General features: G+C 46.8%; 1 protein-coding gene across 1 annotated transcript in view; it reads right to left on the bottom strand.

Annotated features, from left to right (window-relative positions):
• LOC310800432 (transcription factor SOX-6-like) overlaps window positions 1-26639 on the bottom strand; it is a gene marked incomplete at its 3' end in the record, with an annotated part of 81436 nt that overhangs the window by 46532 nt on the left and 8265 nt on the right. Inside the window, exon 2 of the mRNA XM_083663028.1 lies at window positions 5330-5402. The remainder of the gene's footprint in view (window positions 1-5329; window positions 5403-26639) is intronic.

The following is a 26639-nucleotide window of genomic DNA, read 5'->3' as shown; positions in this document are numbered from 1 at the left end:
GCAGGGCTGCTTCATCTAATAGTGTCATGCAGTCAAGTTCACACACAAAGATGGAGTAAACAGGCCATTGTTTGGGGTTTTGTGCAGAAGCCAAACCCATAACCTCAGTGGGTTCATTAGCTCATTAACTCATTAGCTTACCACAAATCAGCCCAATGGCTGCCGGCTGCCTGGTCACTTCTAACTCTTTGCAAATGACTGTCATTATGGCAGTCATGCTTAACAACAGAGTTCCCTGAATAGGCGGGTCGTGACGCAGAATGGTCAAACCCTTTTAAGAGGCTTCCTCGCACTCACTTTGAAACATGAAAGCTATTCCAACGCTGAATGTCTTGACAAACTGAGCACGATATCTTCCATGAAAAAGCCAAAGATTAACGTTATTAATGTTAAGATTAAAATCGCAGTGCGTAAATCTAGGGTTAGTGGGTGGTCTTATTTTGCACAACACAAATCAGATTTTAAATACACAAATCAAGACCTGGATCTAGATCAACTGTAACATGATCTGAGATCATTAAACATGCTGTGCATGGTAAACGTCAGTGGTGTAAATGTAAGAAACAAAGTAAGAGTATCTGTACTTGAGTATTTATATTTCTGTCAACTTTGACTTTTACTCCACTACATTTCCCCTAAGCGTCTTAGTTACAAGGTAAAATCAGAAGAAATTTTGTAGCCTGCAAGCAAGTTTGGTAAATCAGTGCTCCTAGCTTGCAAGTTATGTTAATCACGATCCACACTTCATTCCAGTTGGTGGCGGTAATGCAACAGAACATTGTTTGTCAAGAGCGATACAACTCAAGAAGAAGATTTCCACTCAAGCCCAGCATGTCTTTTGCTTCCATTTTATTTATTAACCTTTTTTAAATTATTTTATTTACTTGTGTACTTTTACTTCCAATACTTAAGTACATTTAACACGTTGAGTGCCAAGGACGAGATATCTCGGCTTACATAATCCAACCGTTGAGTGCCAAGGACGAGATATCTCGGCTTACATAAACATTTTTTTTTTTTGACGGTGGGACGTTGATCTAACCCTTTTACGTCTCCTACACCAGAATTGGAGGTATTGAATGTGTATAATCTATTTTACCGACCCACTGAGTGTCGACATGTCTCTCCACAGTAGAAAGAGGCGACCCAAAACTGGAGGGAAAACCGCGAGGAAGCCGTTCTCATACTGTAAAATTGATGGCGAAAACGCTTTCACTTTCGCGCTGATGCACAGCGGTGGCAACGGTGGGGGGTTCCAAGAATAGATTGGATGCACACTTTGAAACACGCAGCATAAATATGACCAGAATCGCAAAACCTTCATCAAAGCTCTCAACCAAAACTCCACGAAACGAGCGAGTCCACCCAGACTTCCTCAAACAGCGGCACCGCGCAAACAGGCACAGCAGCAGCAGCAACTTCGTTGTGACACGCCCGCTGGAGAGCCAGGGAGGCAGGAGGAGAACACACACGGAGGGAGGAGTTGGAAGCAGAGGGGGGTTTCCTGCTGTTATGGTGGAAATTACTGTTCAAAACTATTGTTTAGATGTCTGAAGTCTTACTGATGCCAAAAATGAATGGTTAAAGTGACTGTTCTATCGAATTTCACAAAAAGCCGTTTATCTCTGAATAATTTTTTTGACGCTGAAACCATGCTGTATTCAACTGCTAATGCTTACATAACTACTAACTCTACAAACTAACTCTTTTAGACAGAGAAAGCACACATTCTATTAGTTCTTTTGAGATATTGTGTGTTCACAAAATCTTAGCAGAAAAGAATCCTCGGGTCTTGAAAGATGAGCTAGAATCCTCAAAAAAACCCTCTGGCAGAAGCTAACTACAGTAAAAAAAAAAACGTCTGGCAGTGAATGTGTTAATATAAGAAAATTATCTTCGATACTTAAAGGATGGCTTTACCGGTAATCAACCCACTTTGTATCATATATCATCTGGGTAATGTAAGCACATGGGCAGTGTTTTACCTTCTCTCTCTGTTTACTTCACAGAGAAAAATGCTCCTGCTGCTGACTGCAGAAACTCCGCCTCCACCAGCTGCAAGTAATTAAGGCTCATTAAGGCTCTCCATGTGATTCTCCGTGGATGTGCGTATACTTAAAAAATAAAGATCAACAATAACAGCACTACTCGCCCTCTGAGCAGATTCTGCCTCTCCAGCACAACTTCCACAGCTCCGTTGTGACGTAAAACGCGTCACAACGGAGCGATTTGCCAGAGGAGAAAATGGGAGATCTCCATGAGGAAAACAGAGAGAAGGTAATCACTGCCCATCTGATTATATTACCGAGATTATGAATGATACAAAGTGGGTTGTTTACAGGTAAAGCCATCCTTTAAGTACAGAAAACATCAGCTACTTTAAGACTTTTACTCAAGTAATATTCTAATTGGTGACTGACTTTGACCAAAGTCTTTTTCTGGTCAGATATTTATACTTTTACTTAAGTATGGCTTTCAAGTACTTTATACACCACTGGTAAACTTTTATGTTTTTGAATTGCTTGATGATGTCAGATCACCCTAGTCATAGACACACCCATGCTCTTATCCAGTAATCAGAGCCATATAGCCACAGCAGAGTCAAGGAAAGTTGACTTGACTTCAAAACCATGGCGTTCTTCACAAATTGTGGCTGTCACGACAGGATCGGTACCCTTTAAAGAGCATCATTTTGTTAGGAGGGTCCACTTGTCATCTTACCGCCATGTAATTACATTTGAAATGTTAAAAGACACAATAATGTGATTTGTTGTTTGTATGTTTCCCGCTGAACTGATACAATTAAGGGACTTTGATGCAATTAAAACAGGGCCTACAGTAAGTGGTCCGGTTATCCCCAATCATGGCACATTCCCCAACATTGGGCAGAGAAATTCCTTGAGATGCCTACATTAATAACTCTTTGATTTGTTCATGCAATGTTTTCATTATTTATAGCAGGTAAACCATAAATATCAATCTACCAAAGCATCAGACAAGTTGGAAAAAAAGTCTTCACTATCAAAGAGAAACTAGTGCAGTCGCCAGCCGCTTCTTTTCACCTGACAGCGAGGAGTTTCACTGGCAGCCTGGGAGGATCACGTTATTCCCCCCCAGTTCCCTTCCCCCTGAACAGACGCCCCGACCGACTAGTGCAGCGAGCTACCAGGACACGTTAAAATGAAAGAAGAAGAAAGAGTCAAAAGCATAGAATCAGATAAAACAATGAAGCATGATCTCGCTAGCGTCTAGTTAGCCAGTGGACCTAAAGTTTTAACTTAAAGATCAGAACATTTTTGTAACCTACAAAACAGACATCACAAGCAGACGACAAGAGATACAGTATGTTAAAAAGATATGATCAAAATCAGCTGTCCACTCGTCTGTCCGCTCACAGAGCAAGTTACCAGTGAGAATCAAGCAGGCCACTTGTTGGCCGAGCCGTGACACGGCTCAAGGGCCACTAGGGACAGCGTGAATAAGTATTCTTAAACTAGGGGATTAGCCAGATGGTCAGATCACTCTGTTCATTTGTACATTTCACATGTCTCCCTCTGCTGCAACCATGCAGATCACTCTGTTCATCTGTACATTTCACATGTCTCCCTCTGCTGAAACCATCCAGATCACTCTGTTCATCTGTACATTTCACATGTCTCCCTCTGCTGCAACCATCCAGATCACTCTGTTCATCTGTACATTTCACATGTCTCCCTCTGCTGAAACCATCCAGATCACTCTGTTCATCTGTACATTTCACATGTCTCCCTCTGCTGCAACCATCCAGATCACTCTGTTCATCTGTACATTTCACATGTCTCCCTCTGCTGCAACCATCCAGATCACTCCGTTCATTTGTACATTTCACATGTCTCCCCTCTGCTGCAACCATCCAGATCACTCTGTTCATCTGTACATTTCACATGTCTCCCTCTGCTGCAACCATGCAGATCACTCTGTTCATCTGTACAATTCACATGTCTCCCCTCTGCTGAAACCATCCAGATCACCGCTCCGCCCTCAGCCGCTTAATCGGTGGCTAATGTTACCTACAGCGCTATTTGACTCAGATATGATCTTTATTGCTCACAGAGAGAAAGTCCATTAAAAGACATACTGTCGGGCCCGGGCGCTGAAAGCTGCCTGGAGGACTGCTGCCTGCCAGAGTCTTTAAAAGAGCCCTTTCTTCAACCCAGTGAAAGCAGCTATTGAGGGTGAACAGGGCAGAATACTAACCGGAGGAGAGGTCTGCTCTGCTGGGCATCGCTATGAAAGAAACAAATCAAAAGCGTTCTGTATGCACCGATGGAGAGAGAGAGAGGTAACGGACATGCACAGAGTCAGCTGAGGGGGCACGGTGGCGCAGCTAGAAGGTCTGGGGTTCGATTCCCTGCCTGGGACGCTGTGGGCGCTGAGGGTGTGTCTTCAGTGCCCAGGTGGGCTATCTCGTCAAAAGGGCCTTTCTGTGTGGAGTTGGGGTTCCTCCATACAACATCGGTATATGGACCCCTACTAAAAAAAAAACATGCAGAAGATCGTCCTCTGACCAGTGATGACAATGTCTGAAGTTGGTCCCCGGGCGCTGTACACAAGAAAGCTGCCCACTGCTACTGGCTGCCCCCCGGAGGAGGGACAAGCCTGGATGGGATAAAAGCAGAGACTATATTTCACCGGCCACCGTCAGCATGTGTGTGTTGGGTTGTCGTGTGACAATAAAGACGGGTTTGTCCGTCCGACTTTGACTTTGACTTTGACTTTGATTGTAGGTTTGCTTAAAGAAAATAGTTGAGCCAAAGATGACATGTATCTCCAAACAGCTCATGTAACATAATCTGACGGTTCGAAACAATTGCACTGTGAGTCCAAGAGTCCTATTTACCTCGTTATTGCCTAGATTTTCCTCATGCAAGATGTTTGGAGAAATTGTATGGTTGTTGTTGTTTTTTTTGGTCCTTTTTGGAACTGTAGTGTACCAGTTAACTTCCAGGCCACTTAGGCCTGGAACACGGCTGAATGTGTTATGTGGTCGTACAAACTTCACCAGTGTGGCGACTGACATGAGGGTCAGAAGATGATGAGAGAATCTTCATTTTGGGGTGAAGTATTCCTTTAACCTCGACTGTGACAACAGCCAGACGCTGCAGAATGTGTCGTGTCGCCTAATCAGAAGAAGCTTAATATCCGCCACTTGGTGGAGAAGCAATCATCCAAAACATCTGACAGTGCCACCAGTGCATACACGTTCAGCAGTGGGACTCAAACCCCTAACCCTCACAGTGCTAGCACCATGTTGCGCTACCATGAAGGCAAGGAAAAGAGAGACACTTACCGAAATAAGAGACTTCAACTCCGACACCCTCTTCTCACTTGTGGTGGGCGAGTTTAGAATGCATGAACGTCACCTGAAACAGAGAGCAGAGGAAAATCATGAATTCCATTGGTCTGATATAGGGTGGGGGTGTGGGGGGATTCAATCCTGATACACATGGCTATAATATATTGTATGTAGACCCACATCATCTTCAGATATAGAGTACAGTCGTCATAGTCATATTCCCCCACCTCTATCAGCATACATGTTATTGAACACTGACCAATAGGAGCCCTGTGAATATACTGTGGAGCCACTTCAGGTTCCCTGGCCAGAACAGAGGGCCTGTGTAAAGGCCAGGCAGAGCCAACAGAGAGGTCAGTGTAGTTCTCACACAGCAGCACTACTGCACAAACAACAGCACATAGCCAGCCACGCAGAGCCAGACAAACGACAAGCAGTGAGGTTCTTGAATGTAGCTTTGAAGTCTAAAAATTGGTTAGCATCCGTCTTAATACAGTTAGTGATGGCGTCAGTTAATACAGTTAATACAGTTAGTGATGGCGTCAGTTAATACAGTTAATACAGTTAGTGATGGCGTCAGTTAATACAGTTAATACTAGGGATGGGCATTTCTAGCAAAAACACTATTCGAAATTTGTTGGCCAAAGTCGACTTTTAATCGAAATTCGAAAATAAAAATAAAAATGTAAAAAAAAAAAAAAATGTATTTTTTTTTTTTTTTTGTGAGTGAAATGTTGCATTGTCTCCCCTGATTCTAAGTCTACGGCTTTATTAATTAATATAAAAAGCTTCTGCTGTGGATTTTTAGCTCAAACAAGCATTGCACCACTGAAGTAAAGAACATGACATTGACATTTTCGAAAATAAAAAACAGTTTTGACAATCATGAGTGGTTCATTAAATATTTAGTAGGCTCAGGTCTGAGTGCCAAAGGGGTGCCAAAGTCACCCCCTCTCCCTCTTCATGGGATTTCATCCGCCATTCATTTTTCCATAAACCTTGCTTAAAATGCTTAGAAAAATTGTTTTACTTGCTCAAACCAAGCGATTCGACTATACTTAGAATCAGGGGAGACAATGCAACATTTCACAAAAAAAGAAAAAAAAAATCGAATTTCGAATTTCAATAATAAAAGTCGACCTTGATAATAACAACGATTATTCGAAAATTCGAAATTCGATGCCCATCCCTAGTTAATACAGTTAGTGATGGCGTCAGTTAATACAGTTAATACAGTTAGTGATGGCGTCAGTTAATACAGTTAATACAGTTAGTGATGGCGTCAGTTAATACAGTTAATACAGTTAGTGATGGCGTCAGTTAATACAGTTAATACAGTTAGTGATGGCGTCAGTTAATACAGTTAATACAGTTAGTGATGGCGTCAGTTAATACAGTTAATACAGTTAGTGATGGCGTCAGTTAATACAGTTAATACAGTTAGTGATGGCGTCAGTTAATACAGTCAATACAGTTAGTGATGGCGTCAGTTAATACAGTTAATACAGTTAGTGATGGCGTCAGTTAATACAGTTAATACAGTTAGTGATGGCGTCAGTTAATACAGTTAATACAGTTAGTGATGGCGTCAGCGATGCGGGACATTTTCTTTTCGAAAGCGGACTTGAGTGGTGAAATAAATCACTGTTAGCTACTGCCCTCTTGGTCACATCAGATGAACTTCGGCTAAAACAAACCAATTTGCTGTCATTTACTCTGGGAGCTGACCTGGGGTCAGCCTCAATAGATACACACACACACACACACGCGAGCGCGCGCGCACACGCACACATGCACGCACACACAGGCATTCACTATACTTGGGGTCATGGTTACAAACAGTAACATCAAAGACAACTTTGAAGGTAACAGAGAGGAGAGGGGAGGGGAGCTGGTCTTCTCTTAATTGAGAGGAGGGGGGAGAGATGGTCTTAATTGAGAGGAGAGGGGAGGGGAGGTGGTCTTAATTGAGAGGAGAGGGGAGGGGAGGTGGTCTTCATTGAGAGGAGAGGGGAGGGGAGGTGGTCTTCATTGAGAGGAGAGGGGAGGGGAGGTGGTCTTCATTGAGAGGAGAGGGGAGGGGAGGTGGTCTTCATTGAGAGGAGAGGGGAGGGGAGGTGGTCTTCATTGAGAGGAGAGGGGAGGTGAATTGGTCTTCATTGAGACGAGAGGGGAGGTGATGGTCTTAATTGAGAGTGGGAGGTCGCTAATTGAAGAAAGAGAGACTGAACTGGATAAAGGAGTCAACCAGAGAGAGTTGTTCACACACACACACACACACACACACACACACACACACACACACACACACACACACACACACACACACACACACACACACACACACACACACACACACACACACACACACACACACACACACACACACACACACACACACACACACACACACACACACACACACACACACCACAGCTGCATTTCTGTAATGTTACACAGCATGACGGCGCCTGAACGCACAAAGGCTGCAATACAAACACGCCTTTGATTCCACAATTTGAGGCTAATTGAGAACAATGAAGAAGAAAGCAAACAGTGGACATGTATGATCTTTTATTCATGTCTTTAATAAGCCAAATGATCCTCAATGGGAAACCAGGCCCTTTTCTCTCAGGGCACAATTAAGGGCAATTCTAGCCAGAACAACTCAAAGGCATGTATACCAAGAAGTTATTTTAATAATAATAACGATGATGATGATGATGATAATAATAATAATAATAACAACAACAACAAATAGTTGGCAGGAAACACCTCTGCAAAGACTTGACTTCTTGCTTTTATAGTGTCTTTGTAGAACATGCGGCATCGCCCCACAACAGTTAAGAAGGCAGATTTCCCAGCACCTGAGCACCACTCACACTCTGCAGGCTGACCCGTCTCAACACGTTCCAGACATCTGCACAACCAGTTACTCTGTCAGTTTCCTCTCCTCTCCTCTGCTCTCCTCTCCTCTCCTCTTTCTCTCTCCTCTCCTCTCCTCTCCTCTCCTCTTTCTCTCTCCTCTACTCTCTCCTCTCCTCTCCTCTGCTCTCCTCTACTCTCCTCTCTCCTCTCCTCTGCTCTCCTCTTTCTCTCTCCTCTCCTCTCTCGCCTCTCTTCCCTCCATTCTTCCGCTCACTCCACACGCCCTGCCACTCATCCGCAGATGGCCGTTCTGACACCTGGAGGATGCTGGGTAATCAGAGAGACAGCTGGCTGCCCAGCAGAGGAGAGTTGCTGTGAAATACACACACACACACACACACACACACACACACACACACACACATTCTGCACTCAACAACGGCCCTTGTGTGCACGCATATACTCAAGCTCACACTGACATGGACACATTCTGTGCAAAACAACAGCCCATAATGTGCGTGCATACAGTGACACACACACACACACACATGCACACGCACGCGCACACACACACACACACGCACGCACACACACACACACACACACACACACACACACACACACACACACACACACACACACACACACACACACACACCATAACTAGGCATGTTAAGAAAGTTGTTTGGATCTTGGACAGTATGCTGTTCTGTAACCCTGCTGACAAACAGACAAACAGTACAGAAAGATAATAACACAGGTCTATGGAGTGTTACAGCATGATGACAGTGATTATGGTGTGAGGCTGGTGGGGGGGAGGGGGGCTGCTAACCTGTTTAATTTTTAATTGAGGTACATACATTTTCAAATGGCTGGGTGGTAGGAGGGGGGGGGGGGGGGGGGGGGGGGCGGGGCTCGCTTACAGAGGCATGTCCCAGAGCAACAAAGAGAGGCCCTCTTCTAGAAGTAGATGGACCACATCATTGAGTTACTGGTCACTGGAGCCCATCCAGTCACTGTCAGCCACAGCTGGCTGGACCACTGGACCACTGACAGCATGCACGCACACGCGCACGCACGCACGCACGCACACGCACGCAGGCACGCACACACACACACACACACACACACACGCACACACACTCCGACTGAAGTGCACCGCACGCATACAGAGACACAGACAGAGAGAGAGAGACAGACACAAGCAGACTCTGATTGCAATGTACAAGCCCACATTCACTATGTCTTCCTGTTTTGGACTCTGCAATCATTATTATCTTTGGCGTCTCTTCCGTCATATCTCTCTCTCTCTCTCTCTCGCTCTCTCTCTCTCTCTCTCTCTCCCTCTCTCTCTCTCTCTCTCTCTCTCTCTCTCTCTGATACACTCAAATGTGCAAACACACTCTCTCCTTCCTGTACACACTACTCTCTGATATTAAAATGTGAACACGCAGATGCATTCTCTGTTTTGCTGACTCTTTCTGACTCTTATTCACATTCTCCCACATGCCCATTCCTTAAGCATAGCTCTTCGCATCTGCCTCTAGGGGGGACGGGGGACGGGGGGACATAGGAAACCAGGCCATAAAGTCATCCCAGGCTCCTCCTGACAACTGTAGGAAATAACAGCTACCTTTTTGGCCCGCTGTCCAACAGCTGTAACATGTCACATGTCTGCGTAACGTGGAGCCAGCGGCGAAAAGCACCTGTCTGGAGAGGAAACGTAGAGCGGCAAAACGCCAGCGCAGCTACTTGTTTTTGGCAGATGACAGTGTGAAAAGCAGTGTGTAAAGGCATAGAAAAGAGAGAGAGATATAAGAGATATGGCGTGCCACAGGGAGATATAGAGAGATATGGCGTGCCACAGGGAGATATAGAGAGATATGGCATGCCACAGGGAGATATAGAGAGATATGGCGTACCACAGGGAGATATAGAGAGATATGGCGTGCCACAGGGAGATATAGAGAGATATGGCATGCCACAGGGAGATATAGAGAGATATGGCGTGCCACAGGGAGATATATTATATTCAGTGCATGCAGCCTGCACCTGCACGATGAATGCACGCATTCACGCACCAAAATATGCACAGTCCCAAATGTTGTCTTGTTGCAGCTGTCAGCGCCACTTGTGCAGACACGGACACACTGGAGGAAGAACAATGGAAGTCTATGAGACAGAGGCTCTCTCAGCGAGCCCAGCGCCACATGAGGCTGTGCTCTGCCACTGCCATGTCCGCGCCATAGGAAGCCGAGTATGGCTCCAAAACTAATCATATGGACGATTACAGCAGAATGGGCTTCAGCTGACCCGTAAATGATGAGCTTATAGCACACGTTGACTCTCAGAGCAGTCGCTCAGCGGCGTGGTTGTTACAGCCTCTGGTTGACGGGAATGTTTCTGTTATTATTTAATTTTTGCATTATACTGTATATATAGCACTTTTCTAAGTACTCAAAGCGCTTCATATATTGGGGGGAGGGGGGGTCTGAACTCCTCCACCGCCGATGTGTAGCACCCACCTGGGTGAAGCACGGCAGCCAGTTTGCACCAGAAGGCTCCCTACCATCAGCTATCACGGTGGAGAGTTGAGGACTGAAGGTGCCAATTAGATAACGAAGGATGATTATGCAGCCATGATCGGAGGAAGGCCTGTGTGGGATTTTAGCCGGGGCACCGGGGTTACACCCCCCCAGGGCACCAGGGTTACACCCCCCAAGGCACCGGGGTTACACCCCCCAGGGCACCGAGGTCACACCCCTCAGGGCACCGAGGTCACACCCCTACTCTTGCGAAGACTGCCGATGGAATCTTTAAAGAACACAGGACCGCGTCAGGACTGCGGTTTGTCTCATCCGAAGGACGGTGCTCACTCACAGGGCAGAGTCCCTGTCTCTGTCTCTGCCCCGGGGGAGTTGTGAATATTATTCATGAGACCAGAGGGAAGAGCACCTCCTCCCAGCCACTTCCAGCACCAAGCGGTCTCTCATCCAAGGACTAACCAGAGTCAGCCCTGCTTAGCTTCCCCAGCAAGCCAGTGATGCAGTGCAGGAGCCAGGCTGTAGGAGCCAGGCTGCTGGAAGGAGCCAGGCTGCAGGAGCCAGGCTGCTGGAAGGAGCCAGGCTGCAGGAGCCAGGCTGCAGGAGCCAGGCTGCTGGAGCCAGGCTGCTGGAAGGAGCCAGGTTGCAGGAGCCAGGCTGCAGGAGCCAGGCTGCAGGAGCCAGGCTGCTGGAGCCAGGCTGCTGGAGCCAGGCTGCTGGAAGGAGCCAGGTTGCAGGAGCCAGGCTGCAGGAGCCAGGCTGCAAGAGCCAGGCTGCTGGAGCCAGGCTGCTGGAAGGAGCCAGGCTGCTGGAGCCAGGCTGCTGGAGCCAGGCTGCTGGAGCCAGGCTGCAAGAGCCAGGCTGCTGGAAGGAGCCAGGCTGCTGGAGCCAGGCTCCTGCAGCCAGGCTGCTGGAGCCTGGCTGCAGGAGCCAGGCTGCTGGAGCCACTGAGCCTGGCTCCTGCAGCCAGGCTCAGTGGCTCCAGCAGCCTGGCTCCTTCCAGCAGCCTGGCTGCTGCAGCCTGGCTCAGTGGCTCCTGCAGCCTGGCTCCAGCAGCCTGGCTCCTGCAGCCTGGCTCCTGCAGCCTGGCTCCAGCAGCCTGGCTCCTGCAGCCAGGCTCCAGCAGCCTGGCTCCTGCAGCCTGGCTCCAGCAGCCTGGCTGCTGGAGCCAGGCTGCAGGAGCCAGGCTCCTGCAGCCTGGCTCCAGCAGCCTGGCTGCTGGCGTTTCCTCTCCCTGTTTCACAATTGGAGGCTGCAAAAGCGACCTGAGACTTTTCACCCGTGATGTTTCTCTATTATGACTCAACTATTATTTCACTGCGTTTCACACGTGGAAATTGCGAGCGACATGGCTGCTTCAAACCAGTTGGACGCTGAAGTCCGTGTTTCACGCCAAAGCTTGCACCTTGATCCGGCATCAGCAAAGTTGCCAGATGTTGAGTGTGGGTGGACAAAGCACCACTCACAACACCTTCAATGAGTGGAACTAGGCAAGGGGATGTTTGCATGAGTGAGAAGCTTTTGTGCTCCCCTCACAAAGGAACCTGGGTGAACATTACTAGAGGCTTAAGTGACAACATGTATTCTCTCCCGAGTCGTTGTTAACATGAAATATTGCTTAAGCAAAGGAGGGGGGGGGGGGAGAGACAAGTGCCAGCACATAAGTCTAAACCTCGCCCCTCCGCTCGCTAGGAGGAGATTACATTATGGCGCTCGCCATTGTCCCGCGTCTTCAAGACAAAGCCTGTTCCACTGTGCAAACAGCGCGCCTCGCAAAGGTTGTAAAAACAAGAGGTGAATGTCAAAGGCAGACGTGAATGGGATCTCTGCCTGCTTTTGTCAGGGCCGGCGAGGTATGCACAAACACACCGCTAGCTGCAGCGTGACACAGAAGAAAGGAAGGCCTTGTGAGCGAATGAGGAGGAGGCGGAAAGAGTTGGAGCGTCTTCGCATGAAAAGGCCCCGGCGATACCGTGAGAAGTGGCCCGCCTGATTCGCGGGGTCTCTATAGGAAAAAAAGCCCCATCGAAAGTGTTTGGATGAAAGACCCCAAAGACACACAGCAGCAGCAGGCATTCCACTCAAGACAAAGGCACGAGGCATGCAAGCTCTGACCTATAGGCTCCAGGAACCCATGTCAGGCATGCAGAACCTCGAGACCAGAGGTTACACAACAACATCTCCTCAGCGTAGCGTTCTTCATATCCCAGAGCCAAAGAGAGTGGTGAAGTCCCGCCCCCTTCCGGGGTCCGCACGGGACATCAGGAAGTGAATTCCCCATTGGTTTCTCCATTGAGGTTTCATATAATCCTTATCCTGTAGAAAGAGTTTGACTGTAGAATGAGTTTGACTTGGACAAACCAGGCGAGTCAGCTGCTTGACCATAAAACATTTGACTCTGACAAAAGAAGGAAAAAGGAAAGCCCTCTCTTTCTGTGGTCCAAGTCACATGTCACACTAACGTGGAGCCAGTAGAGTGGATTATTAACACGTTCACTGCCAACGACGTATTACTCCGTCAAAAAAAATCCAACGGTTGACTGCCACTGACGTATTACTCCGTCAAAAAAATGAATTTTTTTTTTTTGACCGTGGGATGTGCATCTAACCCTTTTACATCTCTTATATAATTATTGGAGCCACCGAACGTTTACAACCCATTCCACCGACCCACTAAGTGGCGACAGTGCTCTCCTGACTAGAGGAAGGCAAGCAAAAAGCAGCCATTCTCATGAAAATGGATGGGGGAAAACGCTTTCGTTTTCGCGCTGATTGCTGGCGATGCGGGATTGCAAATTTGCATAATAGATTACAGGTGGAACACACTTTGAAACACGCAGCATAAATATGACCAGAATCGCAAAAGCTTCATCAAAGCTCTCAACCAAAACTCCAAGAAGCGAGCGAGTCCATCCAGACTTCCTCAAACAGCGGCCGCGCAGACAGGCAGCAGCAGCAGCAAAGCAGTGAGACTGGTGACAAGCTTGTGACGGCCGCTGCAGCCAAGAAGAACGCCCACGGAGGGAGGAGTTGGAAGCAGAGGGGGGTTTCCTGCTGTTATGGAGGAAATTACTGTTCAAAACTATTGTTTAGATGTCTGACGTCTTACTGATGCCAAAAATGAATGGTTAAAGTGACTGTTCTATCGAATTTCACAAAAAGCCGTTTATCTCTGAATAATTTTTCTGACGCTGAAACCATGCTGTATTCAACTGCTAATGCTTACATAACTACTAACTCTACAAACTAACTCTTTTAGACAGAGAAAGCACACATTCTATTAGTTCTTTTGAGATATTGTGTGTTCACAAAATCTTAGCAGAAAAGAATCCTCGGGTCTTGAAAGATGAGCCAGAATCCTCAAAAAACCCCTCTGGCAGAAGCTAACTACAGTAAAAAAAAAACGTCTGGCAGTGAATGTGTTAAAATAGCATAAGCATCCAGTTTAAGCACAAGTGCCAAATATCAATCAGAATCAAAAGAATTGTATTTGCAGGTACAATAAATGTCCTGGGGTCTGTCTTGTTACCAGCCTGAAGTCAGCCTTGTTACCAGTCTGAAGTCAGCCTTGTTACCAGCCTGAAGTCAGCCTTGTTACCAGTCTGAAGTCAGCCTTGTCACCAGCCTGAAGGCAGCCTTGTCACCAGCCTGAAGGCAGCCTTGTCACCAGCCTGAAGTCAGTCTTGTTACCAGCCTGAAGTCAGCCTTGTTACCAGCCTGAAGTCAGCCTTGTTACCAGCCTGAAGTCAGCCTTGTTACCAGCCTGAAGTCAGTCTTGTTACCAGCCTGAAGTCAGCCTTGTTACCAGTCTGAAGTCAGTCTTGTTACCAGCCTGAAGTCAGTCTTGTTACCAGCCTGAAGTCAGCCTTGTTACCAGCCTGAAGTCAGTCTTGTCACCAGCCTGAAGTCAGCCTTGTTACCAGTCTGAAGTCAGCCTTGTTACCAGCCTGAAGTCAGTCTTGTCACCAGCCTGAAGTCAGCCTTGTTACCAGCCTGAAGTCAGTCTTGTTACCAGTCTGAAGTCAGCCTTGTTACCAGCCTGAAGTCAGTCTTGTTACCAGCCTGAAGTCAGTCTTGTTACCAGCCTGAAGTCAGTCTTGTCACCAGTCTGAAGTCAGCCTTGTTACCAGCCTGAAGTCAGTCTTGTTACCAGCCTGAAGTCAGCCTTGTTACCAGCCTGAAGTCAGTCTTGTTACCAGCCTGAAGTCAGCCTTGTTACCAGTCTGAAGTCAGCCTTGTTACCAGCCTGAAGTCAGCCTTGTCACCAGCCTGAAGGCAGCCTTGTCACCAGCCTGAAGTCAGTCTTGTTACCAGCCTGAAGTCAGCCTTGTTACCAGCCTGAAGTCAGTCTTGTTACCAGCCTGAAGTCAGCCTTGTCACGACCCAAACAAGGCTTTAACTGTCAGGGGCAATTAATGAGGACGACCCGGGCTCCCTCTAATTTACAAGGCCAGCGTCGGCCTGTAATTAATTGCTGCGTGCATAAATGTAAATGAGTCCATTGGGAGAGCAGAGGGAAAAAACAGTGTCAGGCCAATACCCCAGCGTGGAGCAATCTGCGAGAGAGGGAAATGATTTAGAAGACAGAGCACAAATCTGCTGCCCCGCACGGAAACACCGAGGAGCCAAACGTGAAGGGAGGCTGGTTGAGATGGAGGAGGTGGTCCTCAGGAGTAAATGGGTTTTAACCCTTTCATTTCAATAATTTCAAAAAGCCTACAAGAAATCAAATAAAGGCTATAAGTTGACCTCATCTGCCTGACCACCCTGGGAAAACAAAACACCCTACTGCCTTCTCCTACTCCAGTCTAGTTTGTAACACTGTCGTGAGGTGGGGGTTTTTCACTCCATGGCCAAAGGCGGAGCTATCTACACAGCAGGGTTTGTCTGTCTGTCTGTCTGTCGGTCTGTCGGTCTGTCTGTCTGTCTGTCTGTCTGTCTGTCTGTCTGTCTGTCTGTCTGTCTGTTGGTCTGTCGGTCTGTCGGTCTGTCTGTCTGTCTGTCTGTCCTGTCAAAAGTAGACCAATCACTGTTTTGGATCAAGACTGTTCCCTTTCCTCACTTTTCCCGCCTTTTATTACAGATCCATTTGTTCTGTCCTGACCATACGGTTCTGTCCTGACCATACGGTTCTGTCCTGACCATACGGTTCTGTCCTGACTATACGGTTCTGTCCTGACTATACGGTTCTGTCCTGACCATACAGTTCTGTCCTGACTATACGGTTCTGTCCTGACCATACGGTTCTGTCCTGACCATACGGTTCTGTCCTGACTATACGGTTCTGTCCTGACCATACGGTTCTGTCCTGACCATACAGTTCTGTCCTGACTATACGGTTCTGTCCTGACCATACGGTTCTGTCCTGACCATACGGTTCTGTCCTGACCATACGGTTCTGTCCTGACCATACGGTTCTGTCCTGACCATACGGTTCTGTCCTGACTATACGGTTCTGTCCTGACTATATGGTTCTGTCCTGACCATATGGTTCTGTCCTGACTATACGGTTCTGTCCTGACTATACGGTTCTGTCCTGACCATACGGTTCTGTCCTGACCATATGGTTCTGTCCTGACTATACGGTTCTGTCCTGACTATACGGTTCTGTCCTGACTATACGGTTCTGTCCTGACCATATGGTTCTGTCCTGACTATACAGTTCTGTCCTGACTATACGGTTCTGTCCTGACCATATGGTTCTGTCCTGACTATACGGTTCTGTCCTGACCATACGGTTCTGTCCTGACTATACGGTTCTGTCCTGACCATACGGTTCTGTCCTGACCATATGGTTCTGTCCTGACTATACGGTTCTGTCCTGACCATACGGTTCTGTCCTGACTATACGGTTCTGTCCTGACTATACGGTTCTGTCCTGACTATACAGTTCTGTCCTGACTATACGGTTCTGTCCTGACCATACGGTTCTGTCCTGACTATATGGTTCTGTCCTGACCATATGGTTCTGTCCTGACTATACGGTTCTGTCCTGACTATACGGTTCTGTCCTGACCATACGGTTCTGTCCTGACCATACGGTTCTGTCCTGACCATACGGTTCTGTCCTGACCATACGGTTCTGTCCTGACTATACGGTTCTGTCCTGACTATACGGTTCTGTCCTGACTATACGGTTCTGTCCTGACTATACGGTTCTGTCCTGACCATACGGTTCTGTCCTGACCATACGGTTCTGTCCTGACCATACGGTTCTGTCCTGACCATACGGTTCTGTCCTGACCATACGGTTCTGTCCTGACCATACAGTTCTGTCCTGACCATACGGTTCTGTCCTGACTATACGGTTCTGTCCTGACCATACGGTTCTGTCCTGACTATACGGTTCTGTCCTGACCATACGGTTCTGACCTGACTATACGGTTCTGTCCTGACTATACGGTTCTGTCCTGACTATACGGTTCTGACTTACGGTTCTGTCCTGACTATACGGTTCTGTCCTGACCATACGGTTCTGTCCTGACTATACGGTTCTGTCCTGACCATACGGTTCTGTCCTGACCATACAGTTCTGTCCTGACTATACGGTTCTGTCCTGACCATACGGTTCTGTCCTGACCATACGGTTCTGTCCTGACTATACGGTTCTGTCCTGACCATACGGTTCTGACTTACGGTTCTGTCCTGACTATACGGTTCTGTCCTGACTATACGGTTCTGTCCTGACCATACGGTTCTGTCCTGACTATACGGTTCTGTCCTGACCATACGGTTCTGTCCTGACTATACGGTTCTGTCCTGACCATACGGTTCTGTCCTGACCATACGGTTCTGTCCTGACCATACGGTTCTGTCCTGACCATACGGTTCTGGGTTCTGTCCTGACCATACGGTTCTGTCCTGACCATACAGTTCTGTCCTGACTATACGGTTCTGTCCTGACCATACGGTTCTGACCTGACTATACGGTTCTGTCCTGACCATACGGTTCTGTCCTGACTATACGGTTCTGTCCTGACCATACGGTTCTGACCTGACTATACGGTTCTGTCCTGACCATACGGTTCTGTCCTGACCATATGGTTCTGTCCTGACTATACGGTTCTGTCCTGACCATATGGTTCTGTCCTGACCATATGGTTCTGTCCTGACTATACGGTTCTGTCCTGACCATATGGTTCTGTCCTGACCATATGGTTCTGTCCTGACTATACGGTTCTGTCCTGACCATACGGTTCTGTCCTGACCATACGGTTCTGTCCTGACCATACGGTTCTGTCCTGACTATACGGTTCTGTCCTGACCATATGGTTCTGTCCTGACCATACGGTTCTGTCCTGACTATACGGTTCTGTCCTGACCATACGGTTCTGTCCTGACCATACGGTTCTGTCCTGACCATACGGTTCTGTCCTGACCATACAGTTCTGTCCTGACCATACGGTTCTGTCCTGACCATACAGTTCTGTCCTGACCATACGGTTCTGTCCTGACCATACGGTTCTGTCCTGACTATACAGTTCTGTCCTGACTATACGGTTCTGTCCTGACTATACGGTTCTGTCCTGACTATACGGTTCTGTCCTGACTATACAGTTCTGTCCTGACCATACGGTTCTGTCCTGACTATACAGTTCTGTCCTGACCATATGGTTCTGCCCTGACCATATGGTTCTGTCCTGACCATACAGTTCTGTCCTGACTATACAGTTCTGTCCTGACTATACGGTTGTTCTGTCCTGACCATACGGTTCTGTCCTGACTATACAGTTCTGTCCTGACCATACGGTTGTTCTGCCCTGACCATACGGTTCTGTCCTGACCATATGGTTGTTCTGTCCTGACCATACGGTTCTGCCCTGACCATACGGTTGTTCTGACCTGACTATACGGTTCTGTCCTGACTATACGGTTCTGTCTTGACCATACGGTTGTTCTGACCTGACCATACGGTTCTGACCTGACCATACGGTTCTGCCCTGACCATACGGTTGTTCTGCCCTGACCATATGGTTGTTTTGTCTTCTGGGCTGCTAGCGGCCTGTGAGTGTAATAAGCAGGTTAGACAGAGGTGGCGCTGCTTGTAGAGAGTGATGAGTGATTAGATTCATGACTGACAAAGGAGAAGTATCGATCCAGGAGGAGGAATCCACTTAGCTGCCTTTTGCAGTCGCCGCCATTACACGATCCTTTTTGTGTTCCATTTGTACTCAGAGTTGTTTATCAGAATTAATCAGCTCATTCTTAGCCTTTAATTATTCAGAGAAAGTTGACTGAGCACATATTATGCTCTTTTTAAGCAACCACAGTCGTCTAGTGTTGTCTGCTCTACTGAAGGAACTAGGGGTTAAGTGCATCACTCAAGCAGACCTCAGCAGTGGTTAATTAGATACTACTTAGTAGTTAATTGGTTAATTAGTTAATTGGGCAAGAGCTGACTGGCGATGTAGTAGAAGTCAAAAACCGCTACACATTATTCCTTTTGAAATTAAGCCCTCTAGGATCGCGTCTCTTTCTTACACAACCTGTATGGTATTATAGGACTTGTTTAGTATTGTGTTGCGTGCATCCTGCTTTTTTTTTCTTTGTTTAAACTTTTTATTGAGGAATTAAAAAAAAAAAGGCAAAGAAAATGACATTGCGGTTATCCAAGAGTTTTTCCAATTTCCAAAAGGAAAAATAAAACAGAGGAATACCCAAAAGTTGCCCTTATTTGCCCTCCTATTTTTATGTGGGCCGTTTATAGTGGCAATATGCTTTTAATGTGTTTGGTTTGGTATCGGCTTTCCCTATTTTGGTGGCAAAGTTGTCCAGCAACGTCCAACATAAGTATACAATTTGATGGGTATATGGGGTTGACTGAGATAACATTCCGTTTGTTTTATTGTTATTTCATTAGAACTAATAAAAGCTCAATTTTCTACACTTTACATTTGCAGGGAATCTGGGCAATCTTCGTGGGTAATTCTGATGGGAGTTGGCCATGTTGTAGGCAAACGGTTAGTCTGTTGGCTGTTTGAAAGAGGGGAAGGAGTGAGTCAGTGTACTTCACTGTGTTGGTTTAGAGTCGTCTTTAGGGGGGCAAAGCTGTACCATGGGCAGAGAAGATGTTTTGGACTCGTATTCGTCTCACTCCTTTAGTGGTGAAGCAAGAAAGGCCACAGAGGCAGAACACACAAAACATATCGCCGTGTCTCCGTTGGAGGACCAGATGCGCGACCGATGCAGCTTGGTGTTAATGAGGACTTACTGTAATAATAGCTATCAAAACTTATTATTTTTCTCACTGTTGTGGTTCTCTTGTGTGTTGCCGTCATCAGCATACTGTAGTTGAGAATCTGTAGAAATTGCAAATGTACAATTGATATCGTTGGGTCTGATATTTATGCTGTTACAGTTCAGTCAACTTCACAGACAAAACAGGTGGCAATCTAGAAACTTGCAGTAAGCTAGTTTCCACTTTGTGTCCTCCATGTTTTGCGGGGTAGCTTTAATGAGTTGGACAGAAGTTTTTGTTTGTCTTGAAGTTAATTCCATTATCAGCATTATTATCTTGTACCTTATATCTTATCTTATCCCCCCCACACACACACACACACACATACAAAGTCATGGAGTTGCACAACGACAAAGAGCGCGTCCAATCAAAGGGAGCCAGGCGGAGGGAACATGCCATCATTTAGGGCCGTTACAATAGCTGCTCTCATTCATAAATCTCCCTTTGTATGCACCATGAACAAACAGGCCCACAACCCATTGTGCATTGAAACCTGCACAAATGTGAGGAAAAACACACGTGAAATTCACAATGTATGGGTCAAAGTAGTGACACTTAAGGATACACACACACACACACACACACACACACACACACACACACACACACACACACACACACACACACGTGCACACACACACTCACACAGAGGGCCCCGCAGCAGTCACAATAGCGTCTTTATGACATAAGCTCCTTTGCACTACAGTGCTTTACAAAAGCAAAGGAGATTTTTCCTATAGCACTTTTCCCTCCAGCAATAACAATTGACATCACAGGCCGGGCGACGTATATGTGCCATATTAAACAGGGAGACACGGTGTAAGCTCCTGGAGAATGAGACCAAACAGCTTTGCTGAGGCAGCGATTTTCCCCTCCAGCAGCGAGCGGCCGGCCGCCCGGGCGCTCCTACAGGGGGAACCATCGACCTGAGAGACCGTGGCGAGGGGCCACTTTATTTGGTTACACCGGCCGCGAGCCAAGACAAATGAACTACCTTTAACAATACAGCTGTGTGGGCGACCTGGTTATAGCTGTTTCTTTTTGCCTTTCTGCGCGTATACTCGCATCACGGGGCCAAAACGCTAAACACAAAAGTTTGCTCCCAAATGGCTTCTGGTAACATGAGGTTAGCATTAGCCCGTGCGAAAAGCACAACAGGTGGGTCCCATGAAGTGCCTGTAATTCTCTTCAGATGGGGGCAATGCGCGCACGCGCACGCACGCACACACACACACACACACACACACACACACACACAAACACACACTGCTGCTACCGTTAGCATTACCATTAAGTGCGTCTCTCTGTGTGTGTGTGTGTGTGTGTGTGTGTGTGTGTGTGTGTGTGTGTGTGTGTGTGTGTGTGTGTGTGTGTGTGTGTGTGTGTGCGTGCACGCGTATTCTCGTGTGTGGAGCTTCCCGGCACAAATGTCACAGCGTCTGAAGTGTGTTGGATTACGTGTGGGAAACCTGAGGTCTAGCCCAGTCAGCTGGACACCGGAGAGCCCCCCGCGACACCCCGTCATCCCTACGCACTCCTTCTAATCCAACATCATGTACAGGACATGGCATGCCGTATAGGAATAGGACAGGAGCGTGTCCAGAGCGTGTCAGGTTGGAGGTTTTTACCTCCAGGTTCCCAGAGGCAGGCGCTGTATGAGAACCTGGGAACCTCCAGAGACAAACGAGGAACAGTCACTGATGTCTGTCGCTCACCAACACGGGCTGATTTCACAGCTGTCCATCAAGTGGTCCATTTCTATTCTGAGTCGATACCCGACCTCTCTCTCTCATTCTCTCTCTCTCTCTCTCTCTCTCTCTCTCTCACTCCATCATTCTCTCTCTCTCTCTCCCTCTGTCTGTTTTTCACTGTCAGTCGCTGTGCGTCTATCTCTCGACCGCGAGCCCGAGCAGCTCGCCACCACCTCATAATGACGACGGCTCGATTAAAGGCTTCTTTGCGGGCCCCGGGAAACCATAGCAACGCCCTGCGTCGACAGCTGGCCGGCGACCAATTGGATTTGGGCTTTGGCGCGGTGGGTGGGACCACGTTCCCCTGGCCCTCGCTCCTTCACCACAGGGTCGTTTGGGAGGCCTCGCTCCTCGGCCCCCGGCGGCCACGCCCCATTACTCCAGACCGCTACGAGTGGTGAAGCCAAGCGTGGCCTGCTGGGGTTTGGAGGAGGGACACGCTTCTATAACAGGGAGGACCGGGGGAAGCACCAAAATATAAGAGCAATGTAAACATCAACACATGCCTTTCAATGTACACAATGTACTGTCAGCGTGTCAGGAGACTCTGACATTTAAGTCCTAACAAGGTCAACTTTTCCATGGTGGTTCAGAACAAATATATGGAACTATAGGTCTGAACACACCCTCAGCTTGTTTATCTGTGTGTGTGTGTGTGTGTGTGTGTGTGTGTGTGTGTGTGTGTGTGTGTGTGTGTGTGTGTGTGTGTGTGTGTGTGTGTGTGTGTGTGTGTGTGTGTGTGTGTGTGTGTGAGTGTGTGTGTTATGCACTAGGGTTGTCACGATACTAGAATTTATAACTTCGATACCCAGGACAATACTCAATATCACATCACGAGGCATAAAAAATAAACAAAGACAAGTGGATGGACAGACGCATGCTTCTCCATAATCTAGGCCCGATTAAACTTGCACAGCAGATTACCCCGGCTCTAGTCATCAGCCTATCAGAAAACAGCAGATGACCCCTGCTCTAGTCATCAGCCTATCATAACACAGCAGATTACCCCTGCTCTAGTCATCAGCCTATCAGAACACTTTGAGCTTGTTGAAGCAACAGATAACCACCAATGATAGCCAGGGAAAATAGTATGTTTGATTTTTCATTAAGAGAAAGCACTGCTGGTATCAATACTGTTGCAAATTAATATCATATCCGTTTCAAATTTTTAGTATTGGTACTTATCAACACTACCGATACCTGTTGCAAATGAGTATTGTATCCGTTTCAAATCTTTAGTATCGATACTAACAATAATTTTGACAACCTTAGTGTACATGCATTTTCTCCTGCTCTGTGTCCATTTCAAAGCACACATGTATGCTGGTGTGTGGTTCTGATTCGTCAGTGTACTTTCAGCACCTCCCTGCAGATGGTCCCAGAGAGGCTCATGGGAAGGGCCTCTTCCTCGCCACAAACATGTCAGCACATCGCCATTCTTCTTCTCTACCTAAAGACAGACGGACTTACACAGACAGAAGTGTCTCGAATGCAGTGGATTTTTGTGTCAGGCAGAGCACACTGAAACTGTCTGCAACTGGCAACAGCAACATCAACAGAAGAACTTAGTTCAAATAATTCGGTGTGTTTGTTTTAGCCTGCGGAGAGTGCCCGAGGGGTGGGGGTTACTGCATCAGGGTGAGAATTTAGTTAATTTAGCGGTTAGTTGTCAATCACACAAAGAATGAGTATATTTACATTAGCAAGCCCCACCCATCCAGTACCTGAGTAGATACACAACAAAAATGCTTGCAAATACAACACCATTTGGGCCAAGTCTGATCAGTAAAGAGTATCTTCTTAATCAAACACAGAATCAAAACAGACAAAAATCAATCACAGGAGTTTCATACAGCACCAAGGTGACAATCCCAAAACATGCTGATCGGATAAACTCAACATCACCGAAAGGTGTATAAAAAGAAGAAAAGAGAGAGTATTTTTGAATCAAGGCCGTTGAACAGCACTGAACAGTTGAGATGGTGAACACTCGTCCTTCATAAACAGCTATAGAATTTCCAAACCAGACTCCTTCCCTGAATGCAGCTTCCAGACGAGGACCATGTGGCACTCAACAACAACAACCCTGGACAGCTCAGTGACACACATGCAGCCGGGGAGAGAGAATAGCTCACAGGCAGACCAACAACAACAGATTCTCGCCTGTTGTCATAGTGACCAGTGTTAGTCCTTCACAGGCAAACCAACGACAACAACTTCTCGCCTGTTGTCATAGTGACCAGTGTTAGTCCTTCACAGGCAAACCAACGACAACAACTTCTCGCCTGTTGTCATAGTGACCAGTGTTAGTCCTTCACAGGCAAACCAACAACAACAGATTCTCGCCTGTTGTCATAGTGACCAGTGTTAGTCCTTCACAGGCAAACCAACAACAACAGATTCTCGCCTGTTGTCATAGTGACCAGTGTTAGTCCTTCACAGGCAGACCAACAACAACAGCTTCTCGCCTGTTGTCATAGTGACCAGTGTTAGTCCTTCACAAGCAGACCAACAACAACAGCTTCTCGCCTGTTGTCATAGTGACCAGTGTTAGTCCTTCACAAGCAGACCAAGAACAACAGCTTCTCGTCTGTTGTCATAGTGACCAGTGTTAGTCCTTCACAAGCAGACCAACAACAACAGCTTCTCGCCTGTTGTCATAGTGACCAGTGTTAGTCCTTCACAGGCAAACCAACAACAACAGCTTCTCGCCTGTTGTCATAGTGACCAGTGTTAGTCCTTCACAGGCAAACCAACAACAACAGCTTTTCACCTGTTGTCATAGTGACCAGTGTTAGTCCTTCACAAGCAGACCAACAACAACAGCTTCTCGCCTGTTGTCATAGTGACCAGTGTTAGTCCTTCACAAGCAGACCAACAACAACAGCTTCTCGCCTGTTGTCATAGTGACCAGTGTTAGTCCTTCACAGGCAGACCAACAACAACAGCTTCTCTGTTGTCATAGTGACCAGTGTTAGTCCTTCACAAGCAGACCAACAACAACAGCTTCTCGCCTGTTGTCATAGTGACCAGTGTTAGTCCTTCACAGGCAAACCAACAACAACAGCTTTTCACCTGTTGTCATAGTGACCAGTGTTAGTCCTTCACAAGCAGACCAACAACAACAGCTTCTCGCCTGTTGTCATAGTGACCAGTGTTAGTCCTTCACAGGCAGACCAACAACAACAGCTTCTCGCCTGTTGTCATAGTGACCAGTGTTAGTCCTTCACAGGCAGACCAACAACAACAGCTTCTCTGTTGTCATAGTGACCAGTGTTAGTCCTTCACAGGCAGACCAACAACACCTATCTATCTATCTATCTATCTATCTATCTATCTATCTATCTATCTATCTATCTATATATATATCTATCTATCTATCTATCTATCTATCTATCTATCTATCTATCTATCTATCTATATATCTATCTATCCATCTATCTATCTATCTATTGCATTGCTGTTATGGCCAATACCAATGTCGATATGATCTGCATAAAAACAGGTTTCTATGATAATCAAATTTTGAACATATTGAAAAACACATGTAAACACTGTGAATTTTAAAAAGTTATGTCCTTCTTTAGTTCCAAACATTAGGAAAAGCCCACAAATAGGTGAAAGGAAAGAGGTTTTCCTTTCAATATGAAAGTTTTGGCCGAAACCGATAAACGACATTAACATTGATGTTATTTTGCTCATTGGAAAAATACCAATATATTAAAAAAATTCAGCCGATACCGATATCATATGATTGCTGATATATTGTGCATCCAATAGTAATACTTGTTTCTTTAATCTTGGATCCATTTAACACGACACAATGTCACACAGTGAAAGAGGGACAGAGAGAGAGAGTGAAAGAAAAAGTGAGAGTCAGAAGGAGAGGAAGAGGAGGAAGCAGGGAGGAAGGAGCTACTAAAAAGCTACTGGACAACATGCCCACTTGCTCCATCTCTGTCAAATCATCAGGAGCAGGGTTAATTGCCAAAGCATGTGCAGCAGCCGGGCTCTCCAAGCCCTTCACGCTGACTGACAGGTGAGGGAGCCACTGGAGCACAAGTGTCAGTCACCTGGCCACCCTCGTCTCGTTAGCAATACCAAGAGCCTGATTGGTGGAACCAAAGCAGGCAACGTTGCGCGTGCAATTTATGTCCAGAAATTAGCAGAGAAACGAGAGCGGGAGCCATTTTTTTCCAGGGCTCTTTTTTAACATGAACGTTTGGCTGCGCCTCACAAAGCTTAGACGTCGGTGAAGCGCGGCAGCAGAGGAAAAGCAGGCTGAATTATGTCTTCTTACAATGAAAAGTGCACCAATAAAATGACGATGATGGGATTTCCATGAGCGGAGCAGCGATGAAGGATAAGTTGTGAGGCTAATCTGTTTTGCATGCAGCATCATCACAGTCTCTGAACAGTTCATTTTCAAAGTGCTATGTGTCCATTTGGGAGAAGAAATAATTACCTGAACTTCATCATTCAATATTGCTGAAATCCAGTCTGTCATTGTGTTAACAACAAGAGCGTGGTGCAGGTTAAAAAATGTATATGTGAATTTATATTTTGGGATCAAGATTCCTATGAAAATACACCCCCCCCCCTTAATTTTTTTAAACATTCCCCCAGGGCAGGAATATGGAGAAAAAGGTGCTATTCTAATGCACGTGCTCAATAAAAAGCCATCTGGGCGTATAATACTTGTGACATACATCACTCACCCAGCCCAGACGTCTCGTGATTGTGTACAGTGTGTACAGGCTACAGGCTAGTGTGTCCAGGCTGCTGTACAGTACAGTAGCCTGGCTGGGTGAGTGATGTCACAAGTGGTATGTTCCATTGGCGGATTTTCAGGCGCGCGTGCCAGCTGCTTTACAAAAACGAGTCTAGATGCAGCTATGTGTGTG

The sequence above is a fragment of the Poromitra crassiceps genome, assembly GCF_964638095.1.
Source record: "Poromitra crassiceps genome assembly, chromosome: 30".
In the NCBI taxonomy this organism is placed as follows: Eukaryota; Metazoa; Chordata; class Actinopteri; order Beryciformes; family Melamphaidae; genus Poromitra; species Poromitra crassiceps.
The sequence above is the reverse complement of the archived record's forward strand: the minus strand, read 5'-3'. Positions and strand labels throughout refer to the sequence as shown.